The following is an 18,520-nucleotide window of genomic DNA, read 5'->3' as shown; positions in this document are numbered from 1 at the left end:
GGTAACCCTATGTTTGTTTTAATATGGCTTTGGATATTGAGTTGTTTGAAGTCGGTTTCGATGTCGGGGTTAGGATTAGGAGTCTTAGGGTCGTTTCGGGGTGATGTGTGGACCGTGTGGTTCGTTCTAGGTTATTTACAAGAGAAGTAGAAGTGCTCTGTTTTCATGCCGCTACGGCGAAGCTTGGACGACACTGTATGCATTAAGCCAATCGATTCCGTTGACATGTCTTATTATATAAGATGGTTTAGTTGCCAGGTGTGGGTGGTAGTATTTATGGGTCGTTTTATACAACTGCGACGATGTCCGATTTTTCCTCTGTTTTAAGTCGCGCGGTGAAGGTGGTTAGGTCTGGTTGGGCGTGGCGGATTGTCTTGGACGCGGGTAGCTATGGGTGGATGCGGGGTTTTGTTCTTCATGGTGTGGTGTGGAGTTCGGTGGTGTACTAGTGTGTATGGTGGTACGGTGACCGTGGTGAAGTACGTAGTAGTAGGCAGATCAAAGAGTGGGGATGTGTGTGTGTCGTTTTGGAGTACTGTAGACAGAAGAGTGTACAATTAGTGTGGAGTAATAGTCCATGCTGGGTTTAGACGTTGACTTTAGCATGTTATTATATTTTTATGATCGTATTGCCAATCGTGATACATTAATTTAGTCACCGATTATTATTAACTTCTCTATTAGTGAGACAAACCTATTTAATATAACATTAAATTAATAAGAGGCGATATTGGGAGTAGAGCTAACATTATTTCTATTAGTTTGTTTATTTGAATGAATTGTAATTAGTGTATACTGTGTGTTTACTTTAGGTGACTGATTCGTGAAACGGATTTACTGAAGAATATTTTAGTTGATTGCGTAAATTGGAGTATTGTTGAAAAGGTAGGATAACTACTCAACTCGTTTTCTTTTGTGGGATTGACTGGATGCGTAAATTATTATTGTTGGATTATTGTGGTTGTTTATTATTGGATTGGATTATTCGTATTGGCATACTATTTTATCGGTTATCCTCAGTCTCGGACTGAGACGACATTTGTGTTTATATTGCAGGACATGAGATTGTTATGAGATTATCCTCAGTCTCGGACTGAGACGACAATGAGTTATGAGATTATCCTCAGTCTCGGACTGGGACGACAATTGTGTTTATCCCCGGGCCAGGAGTTGGCGGGACGACGGTGTAGTGGAACCTCGGTCACGGACCGGGACGACTAGTGTGGATATGATGGTAATCGGTGGTGGTATTTATTCCACGTGCTTACATCTATTAAGTTTGTATATTTAATGTTGTGTGATTATCCTACTCAACCTCGTGGTTGACAGTGTATTCGTGAACACCTGTGATGAACCATAATGGGGAGCAGATTTGACAGGTACTAGAGATTAGCTGACTTGGGAGCATTGGGATGTGAGCTCGACTTGGACCATAGTTGCTGTCTAGATCACTTAGTTGACTTATACAACTTTATTTATGTAATTTCCGCTGCGTAGTAAATTGTAATGTTAAGGTTTAAATTTAATCGGTTGACAATGTAATAAGATCGTTACATCAGTTAAAGTTATTAAAGTACTTTGGTTTGTTTTAATTTGTATCATTTACCTCGGGCAACCGAGATGGTAACAGTCCTATTTATTGGGAATGTCTTGCTAAAGGCTCCTAAATAAATGGGGGTGTTACAGTAGCCCTGCCAGATTACCCATCGCAACAGGTAATCCTCGCCGCCATTGGGGGACTGCAGCCAGTCCCTACCTAAATCCCGCTCATCAACGAGCGATAACCCTGTCTCTTAATGTGCACATCCCCTCCTGTGACGGGTTCCACGGTGGGCGAACTAGGGCGTGAAGCCACTCCCGCAAGTGACTCCACCACAATCATCACAACCACCACAACAACACCAACACTCTGATGATCAACAGATAACAGTAAACACAAAACAATCACATCTTAATTTAATCAACAGAAACTGAGTAGGTAAACCCTACGTTTTCGCAATCCAAGCACACATAAGCAATCAATAGCAATTCCTCATGACACCGTCACCTACATACAATAATCACATAATTCCAATTACCACATGTCAAAATCCCTTTCCCCCAAATCACAAATTAGGGCAAAACCCTAAAAGACAAATTAATGAAACTTACGAAATTAGAGGATTTGGAGAAGATTAGAGCGTCGTTGAGTGTTTAGGTTTTGTAAAAATGTAATTAGAAACTGATTAAGCGTATTATATAATTCTAACCATCTCCAAATCAAACCGCAGAAAAACACTCGACAAACCGGATACTCGGTCGAGTATAGAGTATACTCGGCCGAGTACCCTCTACTCGGTCGAGTATTCCAAATACTCGGCCGAGTGTTCCTGGGCAGTAGCCAAACAAGCTACACGACACACTCTACTCGACCGAGTAGGCCATACTCGGTCGAGTACCAGCCTATGAAAATCGTAGTATTACAGTCTTCCCCCCTTAAAAAGAACTTTGTCTCCGAAGTTCCAACCCAACCTATAAAACATGGACACCTAACACTAACTCCACCAACCAAGCTTACTTCCACAACACGACTCACGATATCGTCTCAACTACAACATAGCCTCTCGATACTAACTCCATACTACCATCGAATAACCATAACATAAGTGTTGTCAACTCTGTCTCACTTCTATAACGCTTACTAGCACCTCAATACCAAGACAATCTACCAAACAAGATTAACCATCAAAACGGAATGTTACATTCTACCACCCTTAAAACGAACTTCGTCCTCGAAGTTTACTCACACTCATAAACATCCTCACACAATCCGTTAACATTATCGAGGCTTACTCACACTCCTAAACATCATACTACTACGAGCACTCCCATTACCTGTAATAAAATCAACCACAACACGAATCCATTCTTTACTCTACACCAACACTCAAACTTCCAATTGTACCAAAACATGTACAACCATCAAACTCTCTTTGTCGCATCCTACTCCTCTTAAAATAAATGTTACGTCCTCGTAACTCACTAATACTAGGTCCATTATCATACCTCCCATAATCCTTATTACCACTGCGTGTCAACGATAACCTACTATAACCTCAACACCTACAACTATTCCTATATCCCGGGCTTTCTTTCTCTAATAGTTCTCGTGCCTCCAATTATTCTGTACTTCCATACATATATCTTAAAATCCTCGGTATAACCACTACTCCATCTCTTCTATATTACCTCAAAACGACATACTTCTATATACATATACACTCATCTCCACGATCTTGGCTCACAATCCCTAATTGTTACACATGCTCACATTAGCTTCTAAAGTTCATCACTTTTATTACCACAAAACTCACCCTTGACTCAACATGATACTAAGTCCCAAAACTCCGTACTCACTGTCCCAAAAAAAGGTGCTAAACCACATGTACTTCCAGTTCAATACCACACATGCTCCACAATTCTCTTGCCACAACTATGTCCACCAATGCCTCATCTACAAAAGATTAAAAGTACTCCAACAACCTCTCGCAACTATGTCCCATTAACAAATTATTACTGTACCATGATAACAACAGAACCATATCCAACTCTCTTTCATATCATACTCTATAAAAACCAACAGAACCGTACCCATACCGACACTGGTAAGAAACATCGGGAAACAAAACAACGGTCTATATGCCCTGATGGTCGGATCCAGTTAGATTTCGGTTACTTGTCGTTAGGAGCACCTAGACCAAAACGATATTAATAACTTCACAAACTACTCTACTATTAATAAAGAGGTAAGTAAAGGTCGGATCCCAAGGGACGGGTATTGATGTAGGATTTTTGATTGCAAGTAGTGGTGTCTAAGGGTGTCACAATTTGGGTTGAGATAAGAAGATCACTAAACTAAATAACAATGTAAGTAAACAAGCAAGATGATTAAAATGAGATGTAAACAATTGATTAAAAGCACTAGGGTGTCATGGATTCATAGGGGATTCATGGGATTTGATCATACAAACATGTTTTCAACTAGATGCAAGCAATTATTGTTGTGATGGGATCGAGTTAGTATATATCTTCCAATCCCTAGGAAGCTTCGGGTTCCGGAGCCGAATCGATTAGATTGTACAACACCTACAAGTCGACTTAATCCTCCCTATCCAACAATATGCATGGTCTAATGAGACTCGAGTTGGTTTATGTCTTACAAGTCTCATTGAAAATATGAGTGATGGGTAAAAAATGCAAGGATTCATAGGCTCGCATTTCATCAAACATAACATGTGCATAAGTTAAAATCACAACAAGCAAGCAAATTAATTATGAAAGCATATTAGATTAAGCATGAATCAATCCCCATGTTGGCTTCCCCTAATTCCCCATTAACCCTAGTTAAGGAAACTACTCACTCATTATCAAGTTTAACATGCTAACAAGGTTGTCAATCATATTAACAAAGCAAAACATGATGAATAAATGAAGATGATTAACAATAATTAAAAAGGGATTAAGAGAATTATACCTAATGATGATTCCAAAATAATAAGCAAAGAATAATAGAAGTACTTGATGAATGATTGGAAGGTTGTCAATCCTCCAAATAAATCCCAAATAATCTTAAATTACCCAAAATAAAGGATGAACAATAGAGAAATTAAGGAAATGAGATTTGTATTAATGCTTAATTAAATGTTGATTACAAGATTAAAGAGAGATTATAAGAATATAAACTATACTAAGGATTGATAAGAAGAACATGATAATCTAATTAGTACAATGGGGTATTTATAGTGGGGATTAGGTACATAAATTAGGGTTACTAAGGGCTTAAATGACGATTAAGTCCCTTAAGAAAAGTTGAGGAAATGCTCCTCTCGAAGAAACATGTGAGTCTCCTTTTTGCTAGTCTTTCAAAAATATGTACATCCTGAGTGGAACAAGAAGAAGCCGTGCTACACTGGAGAACAATCTGAGCGGCCAAAGGGTCGGGACGAGCGGATTGTGCAGGTGGAGGACGAGCGGCCAGGAAGGTGGGACGCTCGGATTGTGCAGCTCTTGGACGAGCGTCCCGATGCTGGGATGAGCGTATTCCAGTCCAGTAAGCTTTCTTCCTCTTTTCTTCTTTTCTTCTTCCAACAATCCTCAAGGATCTTGTCGGAGATGCAAGGATCTTCTTCATCATTGCCCATCTACTACATTATTTACAAAGGCCTTCTAGTCTTGTCTTCACTTTGATGCTTGGTCATTAGATTCGATCAATTTAGCTCTATTTTGCCATGAAAATGCAAGGTTTTCACTCCTCTCCTACCACCTCAAAGAATATGCAAAACAAAGGACTAAAGATAGTAAATGACCCAAATATGCACTAAAAAGCATAGGAACGAGGCTAGTTCGGGGACTAAATATGCTCAAATATTGGTCACACCAAATATCCCCAAACCGAACCTTTGCTCGTCCCGAGTTAAGAGGTGACAAAACTAGGACCCTTATTTAAACTATCCTACTAATATAGCCGATATGAGACAATTAGCGGGTCTCACTCCGCCCCTTCAACTCACAACAAGACAACCATGAGGTAGGATGCCTTTGTAACACCCCCATTTATTTAGGAGCCTTTAGCTAGACATTCCCAAATAAATAGGACTGTTACCATCTTGGTTTCCCGAGGTAGTGAATAACAAAGTCCAACTCACCAAAGTACTTTAAATTAAAACTTTAATGATTACATGTTTATTACAACTTAATCAACCAAAACTTAATATAAAATATTACAACTCGCAGCGGAAACAAATAAAGTGATATAATTATTCTATTTGATCTAGACTTCAACTATGGTCCAAGTCGAGCTCTCATCCCAATGCTCCCGAGTCAGCTAATCTTTACTACCTGTCAAATCTGCTCCCCATAAAACGGTTCACCGCAGGTGTTCACGAATATACTGTCAACCACGAGGTTGAGTAGGAATAACCAACAACAAGTCAAAGTGAAATGATATGATATATAATGCAAACACAACTGAGCTCATCACCCGAAACACCCATTCATCCCGCCAATCCCTGGCCCGGGGTATCCATCATTCCAACCGAAGTTGAAGTATCCATCATCCCAACCGAAGTTGAGGGATCCACCATCCCAGTATAAAACTGAGGTATCCAAAAATTACGATATATAGCAATAACAATACAATAACAATAACCCAGCTCAACACGAGGCTGAGGTATCCACTCAAAGATATGTAATACTAACAATAACCGTACTCGTCTCAGACCGAAGCTGAGGTATCCAATAAACAATATGAATAAACCAATAACCATAATATAATTCCATGACATATAATTCACATCCGACAATTCATCCAATGGCAATTATCCACATAGTTTCGCAATTCCTCTTATCAAATAAATAGCAAGACAAGTTGAGTAGTTATCCTACCTTTTCGCAAATCTTCAAGTCACGCGAGTCACACAAGCAATCAAAATTGATTCTTTACCAATTCATAACCTACATAACATAGTTATGTACAATTACTATATAACCAATAATCAACCAACTAATCATGCACTTATCTTATGCCCATCACGTCCTAATCCTTTTGACAACTTCAAAGCTAAATCTCTAATTCTACCGTTTTACATCACTGTTCAGTCTCGCTATAAATTCATAATTAATTCATCAAAAATCAAAACGATGCACGACCAGTGAGGTTGGAACCCTAAGACACATATCTACAATTCTTGTGAAATAGACTTTCTTCAAATTCCAGACTTATCAGGGTTTTTTTGAAGGAATCATAAATAGTGACAAATTCTGTCGCATAAAAAGTATTGACCTCTAAAATAAGTTTAACAAATCTTTTTCAAGTGAAACAAAAGCCTAACATCATATAAACTCTCCAATTTTAATGTTTGCAAAAGACTAAACTCAATTTCAATTTATAAATTAGATTTGCAAAATAAACTTTAGACCACTAGTGCATTCTCGGATTCTCAATCGACATGTTCATAACGAATTTATTCTGGAAAATCTACACGTTCAATTACTACGGAATTTTACAGGCATCAACAAGACTTGAAAATAACCTAAGTCTATTCTTTACGTTTTTGAAGACAACGAATTTAAGATAGTCTGGTAGTTCGTTTAAGACAACTTACAGATTTATTGATTTGCTGTAACTTTATTCTAAACATTGAAAGATTAAAGATGAACTTACAAAATAAAAGATGATGAACTTCTCTTCTTTCTTTTTCCCTTTTAATTCTCTCTCTCTTTTATGTGATATTATGAGTTTTTATGTGGAATAAGGATTTATGGTTAGGTTAGCCTTGCTTATATACTAATAAGGTAGTATTATTTTAGAAAAGTTTCTCTCTTTAATATTATTATACTAGTCTTACCATAAGTACGATTACCATACATCTCTTTTACTAATTTAATTTTTAAGATATTAATATAATTATTATTACTTTCCCATATTATTATTATTTCCATATTATTTATTATTAATTCCTGATATAAAAACCCGATCACACCCATACTATACTAATAAATTTCGGTCCATATAATAATGGCACACGGCCCAAAGCACAAATATAAGCTAAGCCCAATTCCCGACTTGGATGCATAATTTATTATTTAATTAACATCTTACCTATACTTATTATTAGAAATGTCTTTAATCAATTATTAATGTACATAATTTATTCTCAGAAATTATTATCAAAATACGGGGTATTACAGTCTTCCCCCTTTAAAATGAACTTCGTCCCGAAGTTCGCCTATAACTACTTCAACAACACCTATAAACATCCACACAACTGAGCACTATCCAACTGATGATAACACAGTTATCCATTTACGATTATCAACCACACCAATCTTATCACAAGGTATCACAACAATAACTCAAAACATTCGTAGTATTACATTCCTTCCCCCTAGAAATAAACTTTATCCTCGAAGTTCGAGATAACAACCAACGGAATTAATTAGACCATTTATTACCAGAACATAAAATACACATTATAACATAAGACGACTATTATTTTCAACAGAACATCGATTGATGGCATAATTAATTTTTAACAGCAAAACCACATTGTATAGTATATTCGAACCAATCTTTATTTAAACTCAACTACTTTACTTAACTAACGACGAATACATTGCCAGACTAAATAATAATCTATATCAAAATACGCCTAATTGATTAGTATAATTATCACTTAAGCCAATGAGGTACTATCCACCCTTCTTTCATAATTGATTTAAATTTATTTTTCGTTCATTTTAATCCTTACCTAACGTCATCTAACTTAAGCATGGATGCAATTATCGTGAACATATATATGGCTTAGGGCAACACATTCCGCATATCACTAGACATGTTATTCTACTTCACATAATTGACAAAATCAAATATAATGTTCAAGAGATCAAAAATAAAACTTGTTATACATTTTACATGTTATAACTTCTAACAATCTTCAAGGCTAGGAAAACACGTCATAACTCCTAACAATCATTAATACATAATAACATAACTACTTATTGAGAACATATACTTTTTAGAAAAACACAGAAAGTTAATAAACCATGAGAAAAAGAATGAAGGCCAAAGCTCATAAGATCAATTTATAATGCATTTTACAACCTACTTGGTCGAAACAGAAATTTTACAGCAACTTGTCAGAAACTTAGGTCAATTTGTAAAAATCACTATTAATTGTCAAAAATTTAAATTGCAACGTGTCTTATCAATTTGGAAACTTTAATGAGTCTATTAAACAGTAGAGTTGGAATTATAACAAATCCTTAAGTAGTTTTTAAATGGCAAATTATACAAAAATATGGCGCGAAAATATCACTGTACAGGAATATTTCGACTACTGTCCACTAAAATATTTATTTCTCCTAAACCGTATATTATTTGAACATGATACCAGTGGCATATGAAAGCTAACTCACAAAGGTATCACACATAAAATTCTCGGGCAAGAATTTTAAACAAACAGTAAATGGCAACCAAAACAATCAAGGGTAAAAATCTTGTGAAGTCAACCAAAATCGCATTCTTACAATTTTACACAACAATTAATACCTCACATGCTTAATCATATTCACTCCTTCCACATACATGCCCACATACTTCATAATATCAACATGCTTAAAACAATGCTTAAAAGAAATCATGTCACACCCCTCCTCCGTAAAATAAGGTTACGCCCCCGTAATCGCAACCATTAATGACAACAATACGCAACCAAGACAAACAAAATTCCTAAGAGAAATATACTATATTCATTTTAAATTACCCCACACTCTCAAGTATTCTCTCAAGGTTCGCGGTTCAAAATTGGAAGGGCCAAGGTACGAACTAAGGCTAGCTTCTTAACCACACTAAGAGGGGCTCCTAACAGTTTCTATCCGGGGTTCATTTTATTTAGACACATCCTAAGTTCATTATTATTCACTAGTTAGGCCTGAGGATCGTTTTGCTCTGATACCACTTTGTAACACCCACATTTATTTAGGAGCCTTTAGCTAGACATTCCCAAATAAATAGAACTTTTACCATCTCGGTTTCCCGAGGTAGTGAATAACAAAGTCCAACTCACCAAAGTACTTTAAATTAAAACTTTAATGATTACATGTTTATTACAACTTAATCAACTAAAACTTAATATAAAATATTACAACTCGCAGCGGAAACAAATAAAGTGATATAATTATTCTATTTGATCTAGACTTCAACTATGGTCCAAGTCGAGCTCTCATCCCAATGCTCCCGAGTCAGCTAATCTTTACTACCTGTCAAATCTGCTCCCCATAAAACGGTTCACCGCAGGTGTTCACGAATACACTGTCAACCACGGGGTTGAGTAGGAATAACCAACAACAAGTCAAAGTGAAATGATATGATATATAATGCAAACACAACTGAGCTCATCACCCGAAACACCCATTCATCCCGCCAATCCCTGGCCCGGGGTATCCATCATTCCAACCGAAGTTGAAGTATCCATCATCCCAACCGAAGTTGAGGGATCCACCATCCCAGTATAAAACTGAGGTATCCAAAAATTACGATATATAGCAATAACAATACAATAACAATAACCCATCTCAACACGAGGCTGAGGTATCCACTCAAAGATATGTAATACTAACAATAACCGTACTCGTCTCAGACCGAAGCTGAGGTATCCAATAAACAATATGAATAAACCAATAACCATAATATAATTCCATGACATATAATTCACATCCGACAATTCATCCAATGGCAATTATCCACATAGTTTCGCAATTCCTCTTATCAAATAAATAGCAAGACAAGTTGAGTAGTTATCCTACCTTTTCGCAAATCTTCGAGTCACGCGAGTCACACAAGCAATCAAAATTGATTCTTTACCAATTCATAACCTACATAACATAATTATGTACAATTACTATATAACCAATAATCAACCAACTAATCATGCACTTATCTTATGCCCATCACGTCCTAATCCTTTTGACAACTTCAAAGCTAAATCTCTAATTCTACCGTTTTACATCACTGTTCAGTCTCGCTATAAAATTCATAATTAATTCATCAAAAATCAAAACGATGCAAGACCAGTGAGGTTGGAACCCTAAGACACATATCTACAATTCTTGTGAAATAGACTTTCTTCAAATTCCAGACTTATCAGGATTTTCTTGAAGGAATCATAAATACTGACGAATTCCGTCGCATAAAAAGTATTGACCTCTAAAATAAGTTTAACAAATCTTTTTCAAGTGAAACAAAAGCCTAACATCATCTAAACTCTCCAATTTTAATGTTTGCAAAAGACTCAACTCAATTTCAATTTATAAATTAGGTTTGCAAAATAAACTTTAGACCACTAGTGCATTCGCGGATTCTCAATCGACATGTACATAAAAAATTTATTCTGGAAAATCTACATGTTCAATTGCTACGGAATTTTACAGGCATCAACAAGACTTGAAAATAACCTAAGTCTATTCTTTACGTTTTTGAAGACAATGAATTTAAGATAGTCTGGTAGTTCGTTTAAGACAAATTACAGATTTATTGATTTGCTGTAACTTTATTCTAAACATTGAAAGATTAAAGATGAACTTACAAAATAAAAGATGATGAACTTCTCTTCTTTTTTTTTCCCTTTTAATTCTCTCTCTCTTTTATGTGATATTATGAGTTTTTATGTGGAATAAGGATTTATGGTTAGGTTAGCCTTGCTTATATACTAGTAAGGTAGTATTATTTTAGGAAAGTTTCTCTCTTTATTATTATTATTATACTAGTCTTACCATAAGTAGGATTACCATACATCTCTTTTACTAATTTAATTATTAAGATATTAATATAATTATTATTAATTTCCCATATTATTATTATTTCCATATTATTTATTATTAATTCCTGATATAAAAACCCGATCACACCCATACTATACTAATAAATTTCGGTCCATATAATAATGGCACACGACCCAAAGCACAAATATAAGCTAAGCCCAATTCCCGACTTGGATGCTTAATTTATTATTTAATTAACATCTTACCTATACTTATTATTATTATAAATGTCCTTAATCAATTATTAATGTACATAACTTATTCTCAGAAATTATTATCAAAATACGGGGTATTACAGCCTTCTTGCAAGGCAAGGTGGGTTTTGCCAAAATAGCGACACATCCAATCATTAAAGCACAGAAAATCAAGTAATGGACGCATCTACAAAAGAATAGCCACTTTCCTCATCTAAGTGGCGAAAATTATCTAAAGGGGAAGCAATTCAAGGGTACACACTCCTTCATAGATGCAATTTCTTCAAACTACTAAGCCTAGAAGGATATATATAAATCACCTCCAAATTGTGTCAAGCTAGGGTACCTTTGTCCTCAATCGTTAAATGCTTTCGTCAAGAGTAGACTCCCTATGGTGTTAGAAACACTGGAAGATCGCGGAATTCCTCTTCTTGCCTAGACAAGAACAAAGGGTCGTCCCCTCTCTACCATGCACAAAAATGGATACGATGGATAAAGGGATCAATAGTATTTGAGTTTCATTTGGGAGTTTGCTTTTGTTGTTGTTTTTCCCTCCAATTTCTTGTGGCATTTGACATTTTGAGAACATTTCTTTGCCATTTCTTTTGATTTTTGGCATTTTCAGTACTTGACAATTTTCAATTTCTTGCATTTCTTTTTGAACATTTTCAAAGTCACCCCATTTGTAATAAGGGTGCTTATTTTTGAAGCTTTAGGAGTCTATTTTTGCTCCTCTTTCTTTTGATGAAATTACAAAATTTCTTCACTTTTCATTTGAACTCAAATTTTTGAACATTTTTTGTGCCCATTCTCTTTTTGATGACAAAAATATGGTAGAACATGGATGAATGATGGTTGCATGGTTTCAATGGTCACCTTGGAATAAACGGTAGCCAAGGAGTTATCACACCACAAGGTACTCTTGACTAGGCCTTAATCCATGGGTCAAAGGATACTAGCATGACACATCCTAGGGTGTTTTACAAGCATTCTAACAAGCAAAGTCTTAAGAAGAAAAAGCATCTACTAGGGCCTATATACACTTGTCAAGCTTCCCAAATAGACGGTTTCGCAAAAATTTTCTAACATGCAAACTATATGACATGATGCAACTAACATTTATACATCCTAATGCATATGCTTCTACCAACTAGTATGTCATATAATCTAAATGCAAGTCCTAGATTCACATTGTTTATACCGCATCAATCAAAATAAAGCCACATAGTCATTAACATAAAGAGAAAAAAGGAGATTGGAAAGATCATACCATGCGGTCTTCAATATCCTCATGTCTCGGATGTGGCGTAGTCAATCAATGTGAACAAGGATGAACAAACACAGTATATACAAGACTATACTATAAAGGAAATGAACTTGTTTTTGGATTTTCAATTTTTCAAATTTTTTGGATTTTTCGAAAAATTTTAATTTTTTTGGATTTTGTATAAAAGTCAAAGTTAGAATTTCACATCCCCGCACTAGTATGGGCATTGTCCTCAATGGCCAATACGATAGGAAATTATGCAATTTACATGAATATGCATGATTTCTAAACTAAATGCAAATTATACTAAACTACACTACACGATGCATGTGTTTTTGTTATGGTGGAAAGCATAATTTAGATTAGCTCCCAATGCATATGCATAAACTTCCCCAAACCAAAATAGACACTAAGAATTTTGGGGGAGTTCATGCACATAAAATGCAATGCATGAAACTACAAATTGTCATTTTGGATTTTACAAGTTGGGAACAAAAAAAATGAACACCTTAATGAAGCCAAGGTGTTAGTCTGCCAATGTTTCTAGGACTCCACAAAATGATCAAGATAAAATAAAAAACAAGAGAAGTAGACAAACCATAAAGGAGGTGTAAGAATGTAGGAGCCTCCAAAAGTTTGCTAGTCCTCACCCATCGTGTCATCATCATCATCATCTTCCTCACTTGAGGCATCATCAACCTCCATAGATGTGGAATCATGTCCACTCTCACTTTCACTTTCTTGTTCTTCCTCACTTTCCTCTTCCTCTTGAACTTCTTTTTCTTCACCTTCTTGGTCACCACTCTCATCAACAACCATCTTCTCTCCACCCGGTCTACCACCACTAGAAGTGCTAGGAAAGAATACTTCCCTATCTGCCCAACTAGGCAAAGGACAACATGGATCGATAAGTCCTTGCCTAGCTAGATGTAGGAGTGGTGGATATTGGGCCTTGTAAGCATCAACTTTATCATTGTAAGCATGTTTATGCATTTCCCTCATGAGTAGAGTCAAGTAATCATTTCCCGCTTTGGCATTTTTGGGGTTGAACTCGTGGTAAACAAATGGGTAAGGTGGGGTGATAATGGAGGAGGAGGGCTCGGCGACTTCTTCCCCTTGGTGTTGAATAATGTATTCGGTTTCTTCGGAGAGTAGGAGAAGGTAGTTCGGTCTATGAACATTCAATCGGCAAATTTTTCTAGGCAAAGTGAAGGATCTAGCTTCATTTGTCAGCCACCCATATTTGTTGCCAAGAGTGTCGTTCTTGACCCATTTAAACTTTTGAACCATGGTGGGCAAATCGATAAGATGGCCTCCTTTTACCGGTGCATAGGTGTTGTTCTTGTTGAAATCCCGGTTAAAATGCTTAGCTAAATAGGTAATTAATCCTCCATTGACAATAAAGGTCGTGCCTTCTTTGCCAAAATCAACATTAAGCCATCGATCAACCAAAAGTCGTAAAGCATTGTATGGCTTGGTAAATTCTCTCCCAATGTTCAAAGCCGACTCAAGAAGAATAAAATCGAGTTTGGTAAGATGATTTGTGCCATTCCTAGCTATCAAAGTATTCCCAATGACCTTATGCCATACTCTAATGCCCGGATGGTGGACTAAGAGAGCACGACAATCATGAAAACGTGTGGATTTCCTTCCGGAAATCGCCATCCAAAGAGGAGCGGGGTCATACTTGATAGGAGTCTTTGTATATGTCGGGCTATCACTAAGGCCAAATATCTTACTCAATTCGTCATAAGATAAGCATCTATCAACATTTTCAAGACGAAACTCGATGATGGTTCGAGTCTCCACCCTTGTGACTTTCAAAGAACTCAAAAATTCCAAGGTGAGGGAGGGGTATGTCAATTCTTGCATTGTAAACAATTTACTCAACCCCATAGACTCGAAAAAGGTCTTAGTTTGTTCAAGAACACCCAATTTTGACAATGTATCTTCACAAATGAACTTAGTAGGCATGATGGTTTTCTTAGCAAAGAGAATAAACTTCTTCCTATGGAAGTCGGAAGTAAAAATTACCTCCGGATAGTCGGATAATTGTTCAATGACCGGAGTTGTAGATGTAGTAGCTTCCATAGGAGGATTTTGTTCTTGAACCTCCAACCTTGCATTATGGATTACCAATGCCTTTGATACTTATTTTGCTTGAAGAGCTTGTTGCCTTTTGGAAAATGTCTTCTTTTGGGGTGCCTTGTTTCCACCTTTTGTTCTTGCCATTCTCATTTGCTTAATTATACCAACGAAAGATTGAAATCTTCAATTTCTAGTAATGCCCAAATCGATTTAGGATGAATGAATGTTGTCTTGTATCCTAAAAATTGACTCAAACTTGAAGATTTTGGTGTTTGAATCACTTGTTGTTGCTAAAGGAGTGATTAATTTTTGTTTTGAGGAAGTTTGGATTTGATTTGGTTGAGGAAATTATTTTTTGTTGATGGAGAGGATGAGGGTTTTGGGTAGTGTTTGTATTTTGAAGTAATGAGAATGAATGGGAAAGGAGGGTTTAAAAATACCCATTGGTTTTGAATTTGCAGAGGGAGACGACCGGACCAAGTGTCGGGACGCTCAGATTCTTCAGAAAATGGGTTTAGATAAAGACGCCATGGGACGAGCGGACCGCGGGAAAGACGAGCGGATTCCTATGCTGAGGCGAGCGTCTTTGGCTTAGGACGCTCGGATTCCTTTCCAGGGAAAAATCCCAGAATTTGGCAGCAAAAAGACGAGCGTCTTTCTTGTTGGACGACCGTCCTGACTGAGACGAGCGGATTCCTGGCTAGGACGCTCGGATTCACAGTCAGACCCAAAATACATTTTCTGCAGCTTCACCAGACGAGCGTCTGATGACTTGGACGCTCGGGTTCCTTCAAGACGAGCGGATTATCCCTCGGGCCGCTCGGATTCTTCCTTGACCACACGGATTCAGGTCCATCCGTAGGTGCTTCGTAACCCGTGTCATTTCATTCTTCAATTCTTGTGTTCTTCATTGTAGGGGCACTACAAAGACATGAATAGCCTAGGCAATTGTTATCCCCACACTAAGGCAAAGCACTATACATCAATAAACTCATAAGTCCCTCCCTCACTTCTCTCAAAATGATGAAAATCTTGATCAAGGTGTAAAAATGTAAATCCAAAAATGACAAAAATGCAATATAATAATTGAAATGCAAGTTAGGGAGTGAGAATATTTACAAATGGTGGTTTAGGGAGGACTCCACCAAACTCTCATCCAATGTGAGATGTCAAGGGGGCATGTTCAAGGTGTTGTTAATGTTACTCAACACCTTGAAGAAGTAGTCGAAAGCTTGCTCATTATCATGATAAAGATCCTCAATAAACCTTTGCACTTGTTGTTATCCATGATGGTCTTGGGTCATAGCATTACCAATATAGGGATTGAATATCCCTTCAAACTTATCATCCCAAAGACCGCATACTTCGTCTACTTAATCACTAAAAATGTCTTGAGTTGATAAAGACAACTCTTCTTCTTTCTTGTCTTGCCCAATGAGGCCTTCTTCTTCACTTGTCATGGGTGAGCTTTTCAAGCTCTCATTGCAATTTTCTTGCTCTTTTGATGGAGTATCATCCACTTTCTTTTTCCATTGAAATTCCAATTTCTTCCTATCATCTTCTCGGCTATAGTGATCAACCATAAAACATGGCTCATGCAATCGGGGAGCTCTCATGGTCTTGTCAAGATTGAAAGTGATTGTTTCATCTCCCACTTCAAAGGTGAGCTCTCCATGCTTCACATCGATCACCGCTCTCGTGGTGTGCTAGAAAGGTCTTCCTAAGATAATAGGAATGTTGGAGTCTTCTTCCAAGTCAACAATAACGAAATCCACCGGGATGAAGAATTTTCTAATTCTCACGGGAACATCTTCCCATACCCCTAAAGGTGTCTTTGTTGATCTATCCGCCATTTAAAGCGTGATGCTGGTGCATTTAAGTTCTCCCATTCCTAGCCTCTTTCTTACCGAATATGGCATGACACTAACACTTGCCCCAAGGTCACATAAAGCTTTGTTGATTGTAGTGTCACCAATAGTGCATGGAATGGAGAAACTTCCCGGATCCTTGAGCTTTGGAGGTGAACTCCCTTGAAGGATGGCACTACTCACATTAGTGAAGGCAATAGTCTCAAGCTTCCGGATTGATTTCTTCTTTGTAAGGATGTCCTTCATGTACTTTGTATAGGCCGAAACGTGATTGATCAATTTCGTGAATGGAATCGAGACTTCTAAATTCTTCACAATCTCCTTGAATTTTCCAAGTTAGTCATCAAACTTAGGCTTATCTTGACGACTCGGGAATGGAAGTCTAATCACAATGGGCTCCTTCTCTTTGGCCTTTTCTTCATTCTTCTTTGAAACTTCTTGATTGGTGGGTTCTTCTTCCCTAGAATTTTGCACAACTCTTTCCTTGTCACTAGTCTCTACAATGTTATCCTTAACTAGCTTCTTTGGCCCTTCATATCTTGTACCACTCCTCAAGTGGATGGCACTAACCAATTCATATCTTGGGGGATTACTTTGAGGTGGTAATTGCCCCTTTTGTCTTTGAGAGCTCAAAAATGCTAGTTGGGTCATTTGAGTTTCCAACATTTTTGTGTGGGCTAGGATGTTGTTGATGGTGATGTCTTTTGCTTGGCTATCTTTCTGCATTTGAGTGAAAAATTCTTGTTGATTCTTTTGCATTTGGAGGACCGCTTTTTTAACATCAAAACCTTGGTCATTTTGTTGATTGTATGGAGTTTGATTTTGGTAACCTTGGTTTTAGTTGTAAAAGGGTCTTTGATTTTGGTTTCTCATTGGAGGTGGGGTGTATGTTTGTTGAGGGTTTTGAACATTTTGGCTTTTGTATGAGAGATTTGGATGGAATTTGGTGTTTTCATTGTAATAGTTGGAATAAGGGGTACCACTCTTGTATGCTTGAAAAGCATTCACTTGCTCACTTGTTCCCCTACATTCACTTTGGTCATGGTCCTAAAGTTCCACAATTCTCACATATTCCACTTGGACTCGATGAAGATGCCACCATGGCATTAACATGTTGCTTTGGTTATTTTGAGGCTTCTTCAAGCTTAGCCATAGCCTTCTCAAACTTCAAGTTGATGGTATCAATATGAGCACTAAGTTGAGCACCCAATTGAGTAATAGAGTCCACTTCATGCTTTCCTCCTCTAGTAGCCTTGCGAGGTCTACTATATTGTGAATTATGGACCGCCATTTACTCAATCTTGTTCCATGTTTGATTATCGTCAACTTCGGTGAACATACCATTTGATCCCATGTTGAGAATGTTCCCGGAGTCTTCATAAAGACCATTCCAAAATTGTTGTACCAAGAACCACTCGCTAAGTCCATGATGAGGACACGAGCGACAAGTTCCTTTGAATCGCTCACAAGCTTCATACAAAGATTCTTCGTCCCTTTGCTTAAAACCCGTGATTTGGGCTCTCAGCATGTTAGTCTTTTCCGGAGGGTAGAAATTTTTGTAGAAAGCTAGAGCCAACTTCTTCCAAGAGTCAATTCCAAGAGTAGCCTTATCGAGGCTCTTTAACCATTATTTCGCGGTACCAATTAGAGAAAAAGGAAATAAGACCCATCGAATTTGGTCTTGAATCACTGCGGTTTGTGAAATCGCATCACAATAGTCACAAAAAGTCTCCATGTGAGAATGA

At 37.2% G+C, this 18,520-nt stretch overlaps 1 non-coding gene across 1 annotated transcript; it reads left to right on the top strand.

The window, feature by feature from the left end:
- The first annotated feature begins 18,196 nt into the window (after positions 1-18,196).
- Positions 18,197-18,303, top strand: LOC141597768 (small nucleolar RNA R71). The gene has a single exon (XR_012522986.1). It is a non-coding gene; the product is annotated as a small nucleolar RNA R71 (small nucleolar RNA).
- The last annotated feature ends 217 nt before the right edge of the window (positions 18,304-18,520 follow it).

Source organism: Silene latifolia, chromosome 8 (assembly GCF_048544455.1).
Source record: "Silene latifolia isolate original U9 population chromosome 8, ASM4854445v1, whole genome shotgun sequence".
NCBI classification, from domain to species: Eukaryota; Viridiplantae; Streptophyta; class Magnoliopsida; order Caryophyllales; family Caryophyllaceae; genus Silene; species Silene latifolia.
This window is presented reverse-complemented; position numbering and strand designations above follow the sequence as displayed.